We start from the raw sequence: 16,837 nt of genomic DNA on the forward strand, positions 1-16,837 counted from the left end.
GGGATTTGTCAACCATATACTTTCTCTCTTTCCCCTACTGTGGAAGAAAGAAGGGGCAGGCCAGAAAAGCTCAGAGGGTGGCCAGGTAGAGCCCAGGTCTTGACCTATCTAGTCAGAAAGTTCCAGCATCACAGGCAGAAAGTACAGGTTGAAGCCAAGTTGCTTTAACTCGGCCTTAATCCCTAAGCACCAGGCCTTATCTTCGTCCTGTTGGGACATGAAAAAGGATTTGAGGAAAATTGCTACTTAATACAAAAATTGCTTTCCCTTTTAATTCTGAAGATTCAAGATGTGTGTTCTATCCACTTCACAGAGAAAGGCTTTCATCAAGCTTCCTTTGCTTGTTTTCTTTATCTTCCTCATCTGTGATGCTCTCTCTATCTCTCCCTCTCCCCCATTACTCTCTCTCTTTCTCTCCCCCTCCCCCTCTCCCTGTTCTTCACAATCTAATTCATGGCATATTTGGGGGAGGGTGCATGGGGAGCATTTCTAATATCTGGGAATGTAGCCAAAGTGTAGCTATTTATCGGAGTTCTGTCTCAAGAATGTGCTTCATGACTCTGTTCCTTTGATTATAATCTTATCACATGCAAGTGCAGGAAGACCTATGCTGTGACACTTAGCCTGGAGAGAGACGTGCTGCCAGTGATCAGAGCCTCCTCCCTCGTTTTTCATTTCAGAGGCTACATCATACATCTCCAGGCCATTTCTTACCAAGCAAAAATTTTAGAAGAAGTATGCTTCCAGAAAAATAAATACGACATTTTTAAAAACACCACTCATAAAACTTGCTCTTAGCTTCTTTGAAAGAAAAAAACAAAGCATTGGAGTAGATCGATCTGGGATTCTGGGATTCAGGTTTTCAGGTTGGGATTAAAAGAAATACATGGGAGGTGAGGACAATCTGGCTGCTACATCTGTCTCCCCATTGATGACCAGGATTGATTCCGCTGACCAGGCTGGCTGGGCGGGTGTCCCCTTCCTCCCTCACTGCTCCATGTGCGTCCCTCCCGAAGCTGGACACTCAGTCAAAGAGGGCAACCATTAAAAAAAAGAAAAGAAAGAAATACATGTATGTTGTTCCAGGCTAACAATGATTCTAAATGCACATCAGCTTTGTGTGTTAAATTGTTTTTCTGATTCAGTACGGTTTGTGAGTGCTCTATGTCCCCACCTTAGAATAAAGACAGGGAATAGTGAAAAATGCTTTGTTATCAAGGAACCCTGGTTTCAAATTCAGACTCAGCCACTTACCAGCTGTAGATGTAAAAATACTTCTCTGAGCTTTAGTTTCCTCATCTACAAAATGGAGACAAAAAACACCCAGCTCTTGGGGTTGAAAGGACTCAATGAGATAATGCCATACAACCTTAGATAAATGTTAATTTCCCTCATTCCCACATCCTTGCTGTGGGAGCAGTAGAGGAATGATTCAAACACATATTGCCACATCCTTACCACCAGGAAGATTACAACCTTATTGAGAAGACAACACTTAGTAATATATAATAAACTGCCAAATTGGTAGGAGATTGGAAATGATCAACACAAAGCCAGTGATGTCATAAAGGAGATGGCCCGCTTGGGAACATCTCACAGAAAAGATGGGTCGTGAAGGATTGGCAATTTGGAGCAGAGAGGAGGCATCCATTCAGGCCCAGGTGTGAAGGTAGGAATTAAGTGGAACATGTTTAGGAGAGAGTAGAAGACTAGACGAGGCAGACCAGGGAAGGGAGGCCACTGAGACGCCATGCAGAATCGGGTGGGCATGATTTCATCGGAAACAAAGTTAATTGCAGGTTCTGATATCATGAGATCAGAGTTTTATGAAATGAAATGCTAAAGGCCTCCTCCTTCCCCAGACAAGAGACAGGAAGAGGGAGTGAGAAAAACATGAACAAAGGAGGGAAAGGAGAGGTCCGCCAATGGCTCGGATGTGGGGGATAAAGGCAAAGAGGAATCAGGGATGATCCGTGGTTTGAGTCATGATAGCAAGGGAAGTATACGGACCAGCCCTGGGACTCAGGGGTTAGAAAAGGGGCTTTACTGAAGAAGAAAGCCATTTGGTCAATTTTGGACAGGTCTATGGTGAGGTAGCTGACAGGTGTCCTCTGTGTGCATGTGTGCATGTCTCCCGGGAGCACATGCCCCTGAAAGACAAGGCGTGGTTCCACTTCTATTTAATTCCATCCCCTTCCCTCCCTTTATTCCAGCATCATGCTCCCTAAAACCTCAATGAGATTTATAACTAGGTCTGCCTGGATGGAGGCAGGAAATTATGCAAGCTGTCCAGAGAAAGCCAGAGGCATGTTTCACACCTGTGTTGCCCAAGTCTTAGTTGAGTCCCTGAAGTAAGCAGCTAGTGGTCCCCTAAAAGTGTTCAGACTCCCTCACCTTTTTGCAGCAGAAGAATAAGAGTTTCTGGAAAGGAGTTGACTCCCTATCAGAGAGAGTCTCATGTCTTAGGGAGAGTCAAATGCTATAGAGAACCCTAAAATCCCAAGGTAACTTGGAGATGTTCTTTTATGTGCCCTTGATAATATCCTTCTTGCATCATGTGTATCACAGACATCACCCTGCTGGTAATCTGTCGTGTCTCTTTCTGTAAGGTACCCTTTGATGAATGGTCAGAAGTACCTTGGATGGATTCTCTTGCCCATGCATTCTGCCTCCAGGGGAGCCCACCCTTATCTGCTCCTGCGGTTGACCATGACTTGGGCCAGAATTGCTGCGTGGGATTCCGGGCACCAGAACAGCAAGCAAGCCTGGAGGCCGCCAGCATTAAGGAATCAAGGAAGAGAGTTCCAGATGGAAGCAACAGAGTGTGAAGATGCTTGACTGCAGGCCAGTCCCCTGGCAGGGGGAGAGGTGCGGGGGTTTGGAATGCCCTAAAAGGTTCCAGACCAGTGAGGAAAGGCTGCTAGGAAAGGCTAAGAGCATCGGCACACAGACCCAAAGGAACGTCTGGTATTCAGCCCCTATGTTAAGAAGATCTGAGGAATTACAGACTCCCCGGGTTTGAAATCACCCTCACTCTCAAATTCTCATGTCCACACTCCAGCCTCCTGCTAAGATCACCAAAGCAATGTTTCATGAACAGAGAAGGAAATCTGCCATAACCCTTGCAGGTCATTCATTCAAGACCCCCTTGTATTTCCATTGCCTTCTATGCAATGTCAAGAAGAGGTAAAAAATAAATCACACTTCAGATTGTTCTGAACTGGAAGGAAACAGATAAATGCAGGGGAAGTAAAGCACATTGATTAAGTGAATAAAAGTTGGAGAACAGAAAGAACTAAGAGTCTGAGAGGGTGTGATATATAGACCATACCCTCGAAAGGGAGTCTCGGTGTTCTTTCATGGAGTAGACAAGCATACCAGCCTCTGTTTCCCCATCCGTACTATGGGGAAACCATTCTCTATCTCGCACTACTGATACTACAGAGAGTAAAGTCCATTTTAGACGCTAAAGACCTTGACATGTTGAAAGGACCCTTTGCCCCGGGTCCTCTTCCAGAAGCTCTGGATGAGTAAGTGGGGCCAGCACCATCTGTAATGTGCTCCCAGGCTGTGCTCACCCTGCAGCTGCCAACACTCTTCCTGCTTTCAGATGATAACTTATTTCCATCACCAAATGAACCATGACTGGACCACTCCCAGAACTCCCAGGCCCTCCAAGAGCACTTCCCACCAGCCTGCATCAGAGCTCCCAAGTGGCAGATCCAGATTCCTCTTGGAGGCAGGAAATAGCCACAGGCCCAAATGGAGGTGAAGAAAGAACACCAAGGACTGGCTTAGAGCCAGAAAAGCCTGAAACATCATCTTAACTTCTGTGTTTCAACTGCAGCCTGGGGAACTCTTGAGTCTTGCCGAGGTGTTTCGTTGGGGGACATGGGTAGTTCGTTTTCAGTCCCCTTCCCCTGCCTTGACCACAGCAGTTCTTCTGTAACTGGTCTTATATACTGGGGTTCCATATATGCTTTTATTTACAAAATGAGTTCTGTGCTTCTGAAAAATGTTCATAAAGCCTCTGCCTGCAATAACATATTTTATAGATAAAGAAACCAAAGTTTAGGGAGGAAAAGGTAATTATACTCAAGACTTCTTTAGAATCAAATAGCAACCCCAAGGGAAGAATTCTATTGAGAAAAGTGCCCATGCTGTTGAGCCCCAACTAATGTGACATGAACAGGAATCCTGTGTGGCCTTATATTTTTGCTGAGCTCTCTCCTTTCTAATTCCTAAGTGCTGCTAGGACAGAAGTGCTATTTAGGCAATGCCCTCTGTGCATCCTCACTCTAGAACTCTATAAACCCTCCCTTCAGCTCTGTTTTGTTCATCCTCCATCATTAACACTCTGTATCACTGGTCGATCTTGACTATGAACACTTTGAGGGCTGGGACGGGGTCTAATTCCATCAATCTGTGTAGTCTCCACGTTAAGCACAGTGCCAGTAAGTCATGAGAAGCCCAATAGATGGCTCCTGAATGAAGGAAGGAAGGAATGAAGATACCTCTGTACAGACATGATCCCCTGGTTTTTCTTCTCCAAGTAAGTTAATCTCCTTCACTTTTTTTTCTTTTTTTTCCCCCCTTCTGGGTTACAGAGGGCTAATGCTGTAAATTCTCTCTAAAGGAAAACTGGGCAGATGTACTTGGGAACATTTAAAAAACTAGGTTGGCATTGGAGAGGAAACAGCCAATATATTTAGCTACCCATGGCATGCCAAGGCCTTATTGAGACAGAAATAAGCACTGTAGGAGGAATCTCAATTAAATATTTTTCTAAGCAGTCAGTTCTGGGCTTTGCCTGAACATGGCTGTGGAACTGGGGTGAAGCACAGGACAGAAAGCCAAGACAATTGTGAGTGGGCCTTCGGAATCACCTTGGACCTCAGTTGCTTGCAATATAAAGCTGGTGGCCCCAGGGGTGGGGGACTCGCCTACCTTCCTTGGTCCAAGGATCAGGACACCCTAGTTTCAGGTGCTCTCCAGGACCCCTTACATTGGAGAGACGCCTCCTCTCCTCTACACCTATTCTTAAGTGGTATTCCAGGAGTGACCTGAGGGGAAACAATGACATTTTGGGCACTGAACTCTGCCACGCATCCTGCTTATCTTTGTTAAAACACAGAGGGCTTCAGTCCAGAGTCTGAAGGATGACCACCGCCCACTGACTAGGATTTGGGGGTGGGTGCTTGCACGGGGCAGGGTGGATGGAAGGGGGTACCTGGTGCTTTTGCCCACAATCCAGTACAGAAGCCAGAACAGTCTGCCAAGGAACACACATGGGAATCATTAACAAATATCTTTCTTTTCTCATATTTTGAGAGATCTTACTGTTTTGAAAACAGCTTTTCTCACTTAAAAATGTATCATCAACATTTTCCCAAGTCACTGAGTATTCTTTTAGAACATGATTTTTTAACATCTATATAGCATCGTGCTCTCATTTGGAAGTCAGACTTTATTTAGCCAACCTCCAGCTGTAAGCATTGAGACTGTTTCCTGTTATTATAATGCTAAAATGAAGACCCTCAGGGGTCCAAGGTTATGTTCACGTCTAACCAGGTCAGGAAGCAGGATGGCCAGGTGGTTAAAATCAAGGGCCTTGCAGCTGCTGTCCCGGACCTCAACTTACCTCAAATGACATAATCTCTCTTGGCCTCGTTTTCTTTATTTTTAAAATGATAATATTCTTGGGGAAAGTATTAATAATACTTACCTTACAGGAGTGACCTGATAATTCAATAAATTTCTGAATATAAAGTACTTAAAACAATGTCATCCTTGATACTGTGTCATTGGTTGAGAAAGTACTCAAGCTTTAATTGTTATGTCTTTGGGGTTTTGTTCCTTGGAGAAGAGTTTCTGGATCAGCAATTTTATATATATTTTAAGGCCTTGGAAACATATTGCCCAATGCCTTTCTGAAGGATTATGCCAAACCCACAAGCAGCTTATAAAGATATTGTGTTGTCCACAGTCTTCCAAATCTCTTCTTTTAAAATATCCAAGATGTTTGCTTTCACCAACCTGGACTTCTCTGTAGCTGTAGGATTTAGGACTACCTCTTTCCTGAAGCCCTCAAGTTCCCAGTTCTGTCTCTGTGTTTTCTGGGTTCTCCATTAATGTCTCTGATATTCCTCCATGTCTCTTGTTGGGTGCACTCTCCTGGGATCAGGCAATCCTGGATGTTACCTCAGGTCTGGGCATCAGCAGTCTCCTCTCCATTTTCCAAATGCTCTTTCTTGGAGGTCTCATCCTCTTCCACCCATACCCTCGGTTTGCTAATAGACACATCTAGTTCTCACTCACCATGAATCTCCCAATCTCACACCTCCACATGAGTGTCCATCTCTCAAATCTTCAAATCTGATGCCAAATCCACCATATCCTGCTTCCACTCCTCCACCTCTGCCAAGCAACCTCCTTGTTTCTATCTTCCTGTCACCAAAGCTTGAAACTCCCAAGACACCTTGGATTCCTCCTCCTCAAACATCTAAGTGGTCATCAGACCAATCCATCATTTTTTAAATAGCTTGTAGGGTGCCTTCCCCTGGCCATTTTCAATACTTTCTTCCTTATTCAAACTTTAATCATATGGCAGATTTTCTTGTCAACCAGCTCTCTCCTCCTGCACACTCTTTTCTTTGCTCAACTTTAGAATGGATCTCTAGATGCCCAGGCACTCCCCTGCTCAAGGATCCTCTCATTGCCTGACTAAAGTCCACACTCCTCCACTTGGCATTCAAGGACTTCAAAGACCTGACTCTACTCTAGATTTCCAACTGTGTTCTCTGGACACCGTCTTTTGCAACTCTATTTGCCTGGAATGTCCATTCGCTCTAAATTCTATCCATCCTCAAATCATTCTCTTCCCTGAAGGCTTTTCTGACCATTCTAGCCTGCAGCCATTTTAGTTAGGACTGTTGCGCTACAGATAATGCCTTCAGAAACACTCAATCTCATTTCACCCAGAAGGATATTTGCCGGCTCCCATCCAAGGAAATCTGTAGGTAGTGTAGCCAATCAGGTCAACTATAGCAAACACTATTGCTAACCAACATTTATCTCTCTCTGTCCCAACAAAACTTCAGTGTTGTTCAAGTTCCCCCTTTCCTTCACACAGCCATGTGCTCCAGGGAGGCTGACCCCATTGTTAACTTGAGTAAGCAATGATGAAGGACACAGGTGTTAGAGTCTGAGTTTGTAACTTAGTTTCACTACTTCCTAGCTGTGTGGTCCTTGGGTAAGTTATTTAAACTGTTTATTTCCATTTCTTCCTGTATAAAATGAGACTATTAATAGTATTTATTCTGGAGCATTATGATAGTGCACTTAGGAGAGTGCCTGGTCCATAATAAAAATTATATTATGGAGGGCTTGCTATTTTTACTCCACCTAATAAGACAATCGTGGCATTCCCGGGGCACTCGTCATGAGGGCAGTCTGCCAGGCACCTCCCGGGGATATTATTCTAACTCTTAGGAAGGAGACACAAAATTTCTGATTCTCATTTTCTCAACTGTGCCATGTCCGAAGTCTTTTTGTCTAGGATGTGCAGCCAGAGGCAGATGGGCCTCAGTGTTGACTAAATGATGTCATCAAGGACCCAGACTCTCTTGTCTCTTTGCTCACCCCTCTTCCATGCGCTGGCTTCTTTCAAGCAGCAAGTTGGCTGCAGCAGTCCCAGTCATCATGGTATAGCAGCAAACACAGGAATAGAGAGACTGCCCCTCCCTGTGTCTCTGTAGGAGCAAGACAAGTTTTCCCAGAGGCTGCCCAGCAGACCCCCATTCCCGCTTCAGTAGCTAGAACTATGTCTCATGGACTTTCTTAAACAACTAATGGCAGAGGAAATAGGATTTTCTGTAGCCCCATCAGGACAAGTGTAGTGCTGGGAGTGAGGTTATCATCCTCCAAGACAACACTGCGGTTTCCAGTAGAATCTCTACTGGCTCCTTTATCCAACTAGAAGGATTTCCATGTAGGCTTCAAAAGACCTAAGTTCTGGTCTGCACACTGCTATTAGGTAGCTGGTGATTCTGAGCAAGTCACTGAAATTCTCTGGGCCAGAGTGCTTATCTTTTAAGTGGGAATAGTCACTTTGCCTTCTTGTAAGCATCCAATGAGAATATGGGAGAGAGCACCTTGTGAGCTTGGAGATGCTCTATAAATGTGAAGTATGTGAATTCCAAACAGCCGTCATCTTCTCTTACAAACTCACCCCCATAGGCAAGAAAGCCTCTAGGGTCAGCAGCCAGCTCTGGAGGGGAGTCAGGAATCTCCAACCCCCTCTGCTCAGCTGCTCTTTTGGGCTCCCTCATCTCATAACCCACTCTTGGGTCCACAGCCCCTCCAGGGGTTCTCGGTCCATCTCTATCCTCACAGCTCCAGGCCTCTTTCAGGCTGGGGGATGGTTTGTTTTAGTTTTCTTTTTTCTTAAAAAATGTTTATTTGGTGTAATTGACACAAGGTTCTAGTAGTTTTAGGTGTAGAACCACATGGTGATTCAACAGGTCTATGTATTATGCTGTGTCCACAAGTGTAGCCACCATCTCTCACCAGACCACACTACTATAATACCATTGGCTATATTCCCTATGCTACATTCCCATGATTCATTCATTCCATATCTAGAAGCCCGTATCTCCCACCCACTTTCATCCATTTTGCCCATCCCCCACTCACCTCCTCTCAGGCAACCATTGGTTTGTCTTCTGTATTTATAAGTCTGATTCTGCTTTTTGTTTATTCATTTGTTTTGTTTTTTAGTTCCACATTTAAGTGGGCTCATATAGCACTTGTCTTTCTCTGACTCGTTTCACTTAGTATAATACACTCTAGATCCATCCATGTTGTCCCAAAGGGCAAGATCTCATCCCTTTTTATGGCTACATAATATTCCATTTGGACTGGGCAATCATTAGGAAAGAGTCTTTTGGATGCCTATGCCTATGTACCTCATATCTCACTGTCAGGAGGGCTGAGATGTTGCATTTTCATGTAGAAGCTCTAGGCTATCTTTCCTTTGAGCCAGTCTTTTGAGATCTGTCAAGGTCGGGCAGGAAAAGTTTTAGAAAGTCATTGTTAAAAGCACAAACGCCAGAATCAGGCAGTCTCTGAGTTAGAATTTGGACCTCAATGCTCAGAAGCTGGTTGATCTAAGCAAATCCTTCAGCCTCTGAACCTAGTTTCCCCATCTTTAAAATGGGACTATGAGGCTATGTCCATAAAGTTGTTCTGATGAAAACATGTGAACCACTTAGCACTATGCCTGGCAGGTAACAAGAGCTCACCAGGCAGAAGCTAGGGTTCCTATTTTACTGATGATAATTATGGGGGGGAAACATGAAGAACCCAGTTCTAGGTCCTCTCCAGCCCTGGAGCAGCTAGGAGCCTCGGAAAGAAAATAAGGAGGTCTGGGTTCCAGGTCTGGCACTACCACCACAAACTGCTCCGGTTACCTCCTTCCTCTCTGAGCTTCCATTTCCTGATCTACAACCTGATGGGGGCTGTCTGGGGTGATCTGGGGCCTCTCCTCATCCAGGTGCTCACAAGCTTCTTTCTGTGGCTTCCAAGTTCTCCCGTGACAAGACTTTCAGAGTCTCCTCCCATCTATCTGATTTCCAAAACGGACTCCTGGGACAGTCCATGTCCAGGTGTTTGCTGCAGGGGGCTCCTCCCCGTTTCTGGGCCTCGACCCTACATCTCCAGATGGGCACTGCTGCCACCCTTTCACTTCCATCCAGGCTCTTCCTGGGTTTCCCTGGAATGCCATTGCTGCCCTGCCCCCACTCCATCCCCTCTCTACCCCACCCCCACCCCACGCCCTGGGGCCCCTGTGTCCTCTCACTTTTTGTTTGCTGCCAAAATTCCTGGCTTCCTAAGCCAGGTAGAAAAGCGGTTTAGTTTGACCCAATCTGGCACTTTCTCAGAACCTCCCCTGTCTCTGGCACATTTCTTGTGTTTGGGCAGGACCCAGAGAGCTAGAGAATTCCTCTCCCTCCTTAGCGTGGGTCCTCGTGTTGGCATGCCAACAGCCCCAAATATTTAAAGCAATCATGAAAATGAGCTCAGAGTCCCATGCCAGCTCCTTGAAAGGAATTAGGCTAAAAACAGGACAAAGGAAGAGGTGAGGGCGAACGGAAAATGCCATGAAAGACACTGCCCAGCGCAGCCAGGGCCCAGAACCCTTCCCACAGGCTTCATTCATCGGCAGCCAGGCACTGTCCTGGGCTCTGGGGATGCAAAGTTAAATGAACTGTCGTGCCTGCCCCTGAGGAGCTCCCAGTCCAGCCGGGGAGGCTGTACAGATAGACCATCACGGTACAGGATGGTGAGTAGGGCCAAGATGCCGGCCGAGGTATATTGGAGCCCCCAAGGAGGGGATCAGTTCAAAGGGGGAAGGTCAGCAATGCATCTTCAAAGGCTTGGCTGGGGCCTGACTTAGGACAAGCATTCACCAGGGGACAGGCATTCACCAGGGGACAAGGCAGAGGACATGCTTCCAGGCAAAGGGGAAACAGCAGATACAAAAGCACAAAAGCAAGAACAGGATGGAGAGAGCAGTAAAGTGCTCATGCTTAACTGCTTCATAAACTGTGGGGACGCAGCCTCTGTCCCGGGCGTGTTTATGCACATGGGATACACAGGACAGAGTGGGATGTAGACCCAGCCCTATGGTTCAAGACTGTAAAAAATGTTGACAGAGTGGACACTTGGATGCACATGAACAGACGTCTCGAGCAGAAAGCCTTTCTCAGCAGGGGCTCTGAGTGCGAGCAGAGCCCCATGTGTGCAGAGGCGGGCTGTGAGTGCTCACACAGGAGCACCTTCCCTGTGATGGATCTCGCCGGGTTGCTGGAGGGGAGATGGGATTTCCCAGGTCACTTGCGTGATGGAAGAGAATCAGCTTGGCAGGTCAGGAGAGCTGGCAGGCCCCCAGGCACCTGGCACAGCTGAGGAGAAGGTGCCAAGGTCAAAATCAGATGCCCTAGGGAGTGAGTTGTGATTAAGGGAGCCCCAGAGCCTGCTGGTTCCCAGGAGGAGACGCGAGAGGCGAGAGGCGTGCAGGCCCCAGGCCTCCCCCTGCCAGGGCACTTCAGAGGCCTCCCAGTGGGAGGTGGAGTGTGGCTCTGACCTGAATTTGGGGTGCTGGCCAGCCACAGGGCAGCCTCCTTGGGAAGGAAATGAGCAAAACAAAGTGACACACGCAAAACGATTATCAGGCGCTACAGAAAAAGAAATCTTTCAGGACCAAGACTGCTGCTTATAGCAGTGCTGTTAGCATCGTCATCATCTTTGTTTATTTAAATGGTTCTAGCATTTACTAAGCACCTACTGTAAGGTTGGCCCCATTGAGCCTCACCGACACTTAACCTTCACACGAACTTCAAGAAAGCAGTATCCTTACTAATCCCATTTTACAGAGGAGGAGATGTTTTCTCAGGAGCCTAAATGAAAGGTCCAGGGAGCCCTACAGCCACGCAGTGTATATTTAAAAAGTGGAAAGTGTTAGGGGCTGAATTACGTCTCTCCAAATTAGTATGCTGAGTCTCTAACCCCTGGTAGCTCAGAATGTGGCCATATTTGGAGACAGAGTCTTTAAAGAGGTGATTAAGGTAAAATGAGGTCATTAAGGTGGGTCCTAATCCAACCTGACTGGGTCCTAATAAGAAAGCTTTTGGATGCAGATGGGTATGGAGTGGGACCATATGAAAGAGCCTTCAGAAGAAACCAACTCTTGTCAACCCTTTGATCTCAGGCTTCTACCCTCCAGAACTGACAGCCGGTGCTTCCTGTTGATTAAGCCCTTCCGTGCACCGTGCCTGTTACAGCAGCCCAGATGGACTAACTCAGGGAGCAGCGGCCCAGGAGGGCCTCAGAGAAACTAGGAGCATCAAGTCTGTGAGGAGCATGTGGTGCCCACACAGAGGGGCTCAGCCACCTCTGCCTCGTCCTTGACTGTGGGGAGCCTGGGGACGGTCCAGCACCCTCGTGGGGGGAGACAAGCCCCAGGCGGTTTGGAGTTGTGCAAAAGCAGCGAAATTGACAGTGTCTTCCTTCACAAATCAGGGCTGGAAGTCAAGGGATCAAAAACTGGGGTTTAAAGAGTTTAAAACACAACACCTGAAGCAAAGCCAAGCCATCATCTAGAAGCTTTCAGACAACAAACCTCTAGGAGATGTGGGGTCAAGGGGGCAGATCAATATTTCTCCCTGGCTTGAGAAGTTCTCACATGAAATGCAGCAGAGCCCCGAGGCTAGACTCATGAGAGAAATCATTAGGAAGGGTCAGTAACTAGGTCAGCGGGCACTATGTCCGGGCTCTTGAGTTCCTCAAAGCAAGTTCATCATAATGGGGCACCTGGCTGGCACAGTCAGTAGAGCATGTGACTCTTGACCTCGGGGTCGTGGGTATAGAAATTACTTAAAAGAAATAAAATCTTTAGAGACAAAGGCAAAAATATAGTCTTGAGGTTTGGGTGATCAGAATCGGTCTAGTTAGAGATTGGGGTGGGAAAGAAGGGTTCGAGAATTCTAGTCAGCCCCTGATGTAGGGTGCTGTGGAGACCCAAGTCACCCTAGAATCAGCAGTCAATATGGAAATTACCAGAAGTACAGAGGAGGGAGGGCTCCAGGTTATAAAACGGTGGAGGCGGGAGATGGGGGGGCGCAGGGGAGACATCCCAAAGCTTAAAGACAGTGGGACTTCTGTGTTGAGAGCAGACTTTGAAACAGGTACGGGTGACTAGGACAAAGGCCAGCCACAGATGGGGGTCTGAGATGAGGAGGTGCTCTGGAGGAGGCACTCTGGGAGCTGGCTCTGAGGGAGGAAGGGAATGGACCTCAAAGGACAGAGGAAGATGCTTTTTCCCATGGCAAGGGTGAGAGAGAAACACAAGAAGTTTCAGTGGACAGCAGGCAGGAAGTCCTCAGTGAAGAGTTGACAGCCAGGAGGGATGCCCTGGGCAGCCCAGGGCGGGCGTGTAAATGCACGTGCATGTGCACGCACACGTGAGTCCTGGGACTTTCAGGAGGGGGTTACCTGGTCAAACATCTCCAGTGAGGAGTAGGACTAGCAGAGCCAGAGCTAACACTGGTGGGATTTGGAGAGAGCTGGTGGGGGAGGGGGGCGGTCCGCAGGCGCCTTCCACGGGGAAGGGGGGCAGGGATAGAGGGTCAGGACAGGGGCCTGCTGGATTTTCAATCAGTCCTACAGTGTCGAGTTTCAGCTCAAGTGATATCCAAATGTCTCATATGTCTATTTTATCATTTCCACACTTACTTCCAGTAAGCAGAGCCCACCATCTGCACGACATCGGGCCAAAGAAGTAAGACCTGAGAGGAAATTGCACTATGGTGCGGCCTAATCGGTCCGATACGCCTGGGAGCTCAGCTGAGACATGTGTGTCTTCACTTATCTAAGTCCTAACATCCTGATTATCCCGAAGCAGGACGTTTCCCGTTTGGTCTGGCTGAGAGGCGGCCCCAGAATGAACGATGGAGTGGCAGTTTTCCAGTCTCCCGGAGAGCTTCTCTCCCCCGCTCCTAAATCACATTTCCCCGGTCACTGTGAGTGATTCTCATGTGTTGACAGGCTCTGCAGTTCAAGACAAGACAGCAGCCGCAGTCCCGGTCTGAGAGAGAACCAAACGGTGCAGCGGGGAGGCAACGTGAGGCGATGCTAAGTGACAGGGGCAGGAGGGGGCCTGCCCGCCCTTCCCAGCCGGCTCCTTCTCGGGCCTGCTGACATGTCCTCTCCAGCCCTTGGGGGCAGCAGCCCATCTCAGGCAGGTCACGTACTCTGCAAACCTTAGTTTCTTCCCTCCTGTGAAAAGCAGGCTCCGTCCTGGCCGCCTTGCAGGGCTGCGGGACGGCGAAAGTGTTACCTAGGAAAAGCTCCTAAGGCAGTGCCTGGCTCACAATAACCACTCAAGAAATGCTTCAAATAATGCTACTAACAGTGGGGGCGCCCGGCTGGCTCAGCGGGTAGAGCATGCAGCCCTTAATCTCAGGGTCATGAGTTCAAGCCCCATGTTGGGCATAGAGTTTACTTAAAAAATAATAATACAGTGAATACTTATGTCGGGATGATTTTAAGCCCTTCATGTATATGGCTAATTTAATCCTTCACAACCCTGTATGAAAAATTCCCTGATTATCTCCACCTCACAGAAGAGACACTGAGGCACACAGAGAGGTTCTGTAAATAGCCCTTGGTCTGGGAGCTGGTAGGTCTGGAACTCTGACTCTGGCTCCAGAGGCTAGGTGCGAAGAAATTCATGAGCTAATTAAAAAGTGGATGCATTGGTGGAAAGGATGGATGAAAGACATGGATATGGAAATCCCCAGAAGGGGAGAAGGAGCCACACGTGTAGGGTAGGGCTTAGGCTTGGACACCTTAAGGGCTGGGGGTTCTAATCCCAGCCCCAGCTCTCCCGGAACCACACTGCTGTCAATCACCTGATGTCACCTCGCAGAAGCCTCCCCTCCGCTCACCCAGCAGGGCCGGAGGCCTCCCTTACTGAAACAGGGACAGCATGCCATAATTTGGAAGGTTAGGACTGGAAAGGACCTAGGGATCACCTAACCCCTGATTTTGTGTTTGATGGGATTGAAACAGGAGCAGGGATGTGACAGGCCCAGGGTCACGTGGCGTCTGCTGAGACACCGCATCCGGGCCAGCCCTGTAGTCACTCTACCCTGTGGCCGCGTCTTCACATCAGGCGCGTCATGTCTGCAGGTTGCAGGAGGAATTCGGATGAGAAAGCAAGCTGGAAGACTTGCATCCGCTGCATGGCAGATGGTTTACAGTGAGGAGGTCTTCCTTTGTTGCAAGCAAGTTCCTATTTACACGAGTCTAATGCAGTCACCAGGCCCCGTCTGTCCCCCACCCCGGCTTGAAGTCTGAGGGACAGCACTCAGAGAACAGGACACTTGCACAAAATGCATTATCCTCGGGCCAAACAGGCCTCTTGCCATTTCCCAAACAGGCCGAGAGCATCCCACATTCCCGCCAGCCAACGAACATTTGTTCTTTGTCCCCTCTGCTTGAATCCTGCCCACCCCTACCTTGCTTCCCCCTCCACGCTTGGAGAAACGCTCCGCAGCCTGAGAGCCACCCACTCTGTGAAGCAACCCCAACCATCACAGTCAGAATGGACTTTCCGGGCTCCAGCAGCACCTCGGGCCAACGGCTAATGTCCTGGCTCCCACGCCAGCCAGGCCCAGGTGGGAATCTCCACACTCGCACCTCAACAGTCTCCCTGCTGCATATGAGGATAATCTCCTTGGGGGGCTGTGTAAATGCGATCAACATCTGTACATTAAGAATCTAGCATAGCACCTGGCACTCCGTAAATGCGAGGCATGATTGCCTCCCCGGGAAGTCTTATTCTACATGCTGTTTTGATTTATGGTCATTTGGGTTTATGTCTTATCTCTCCTCCTAAGGAGACACCTACCTATCTTGTTGGCAGGAGCTGGGCCAGTTCATATTTCCACATCCGCTACACCCTAAGCTCTGCACAGAGTCAGGGCCTGGCGACCATGTGTTCAGTTGAAGTAAACTGGACACAAGATGTCAATGCAGCCAAGGGCAGAGGTTATAGCTTTTGTCACCATGGTGACTGCCTTTCCAAACAGGTCTCAGAGGTTCTGTCAGCTCCGTTACTAGCTCTCTTATGGATGATAAAATTTCTATCAAGGTCAAATAGTGACTGTCAGGTTCTGTACATTGACAGTCTCATTTCATGCTTATTAAAACCCTATGAGGTAGACGTTATTATCCCTATTTACGGATAGGGAAATTGAGGCTCAGAGAGACTGTCGTCTGCCAAAAGTCAGATGTCAAGTGTGCAGAAGAGGGGCGCCTGGGTGGCTCAGTCGGTTAAGCCTCCGACTTCGGCTCAGGTCAGATCTCACATTCGTGGGTTCGAGCCCCACGTCAGGCTCTGTGCTGACAGCTAGCTCAGAGCCTGGAGCCTGTTCCAGATTCTGTGTCTCCCTCTCTCTCTGACCCTCCCCCTCTCATTCTCTGTCTCTTCTGTATCAAAAATAAATAAAAGCATTAAAAAAAATTTTTGAAAAAAAGTGTGCAGCAGAGCTGGGCCTTGAATCTAAGGCCGTCTGACTCCCAAGGCCATGGTGTCTATGCCAGGGATCTTAAAACACCCTCACTGCCCGCCTCACTGCCTGTCTCTGTGTGGCCATCAAGGCAGAAAGGGCTTTTAGACTTTTAAATAGTGGGGGGAGGGCACCTGGGTCACTCATTTGGTTAAGCGGCGACTTTGGCTCAGGTTATGATCTCCCGGTTCATGGGTTCAAGCCCCATGTCAGGCTCCACACTGACAGTACGGAGCCTTCTTGCAGGCTCTCTCTCTCCCTCTCTTTCTCTACCCTTCCCCCATCTGAACGTTCTCTCTATCTCTCTCAAAATAGGTAAATAAACTTTAAAAATAAATAAATAGTGCATGTAGTTGGGGGAAGAAATCAAAAGGAGACTAATACTTTGTGGCATGCAAAAATTACATGAAATTCACATTTCAGTGTTTATGAATAAAGCTTTATTAGAACACAGCTACATCCGTTCATGTATATTATCACCTGGCTGCTTTTGTACTGTAAGAGTTGGAATATATGCAGGAGAGAGTGTATGGCCCTCAAAGCCTAAACTATTTATGATCTGGCCTTTACAGAGAAAGTTTCCCAACTCAGGTGCATGCCATGCTGCCTCTTACAGGTAAACTTCCTGGAAGGAACCTTCCCTTTCCTAAGAGTCTGCGCCCATAAAAGGAAAGGCACCCATCTTGCAGCAAACAAGCTTGGTT

General features: G+C 47.8%; 1 long non-coding RNA gene across 1 annotated transcript; it reads left to right on the forward strand.

The window, feature by feature from the left end:
* The first annotated feature begins 1,598 nt into the window (after positions 1-1,598).
* LOC115286381 lies at positions 1,599-3,295 on the forward strand. Its single transcript, XR_003906037.1, has 2 exons — positions 1,599-1,669; positions 2,610-3,295. It is a non-coding gene; the product is annotated as an uncharacterized LOC115286381 (long non-coding RNA).
* Positions 3,296-16,837: the final 13,542 nt, after the last annotated feature.

This window comes from Suricata suricatta, chromosome 3 (assembly GCF_006229205.1).
Source record: "Suricata suricatta isolate VVHF042 chromosome 3, meerkat_22Aug2017_6uvM2_HiC, whole genome shotgun sequence".
Classification (NCBI taxonomy): Eukaryota; Metazoa; Chordata; class Mammalia; order Carnivora; family Herpestidae; genus Suricata; species Suricata suricatta.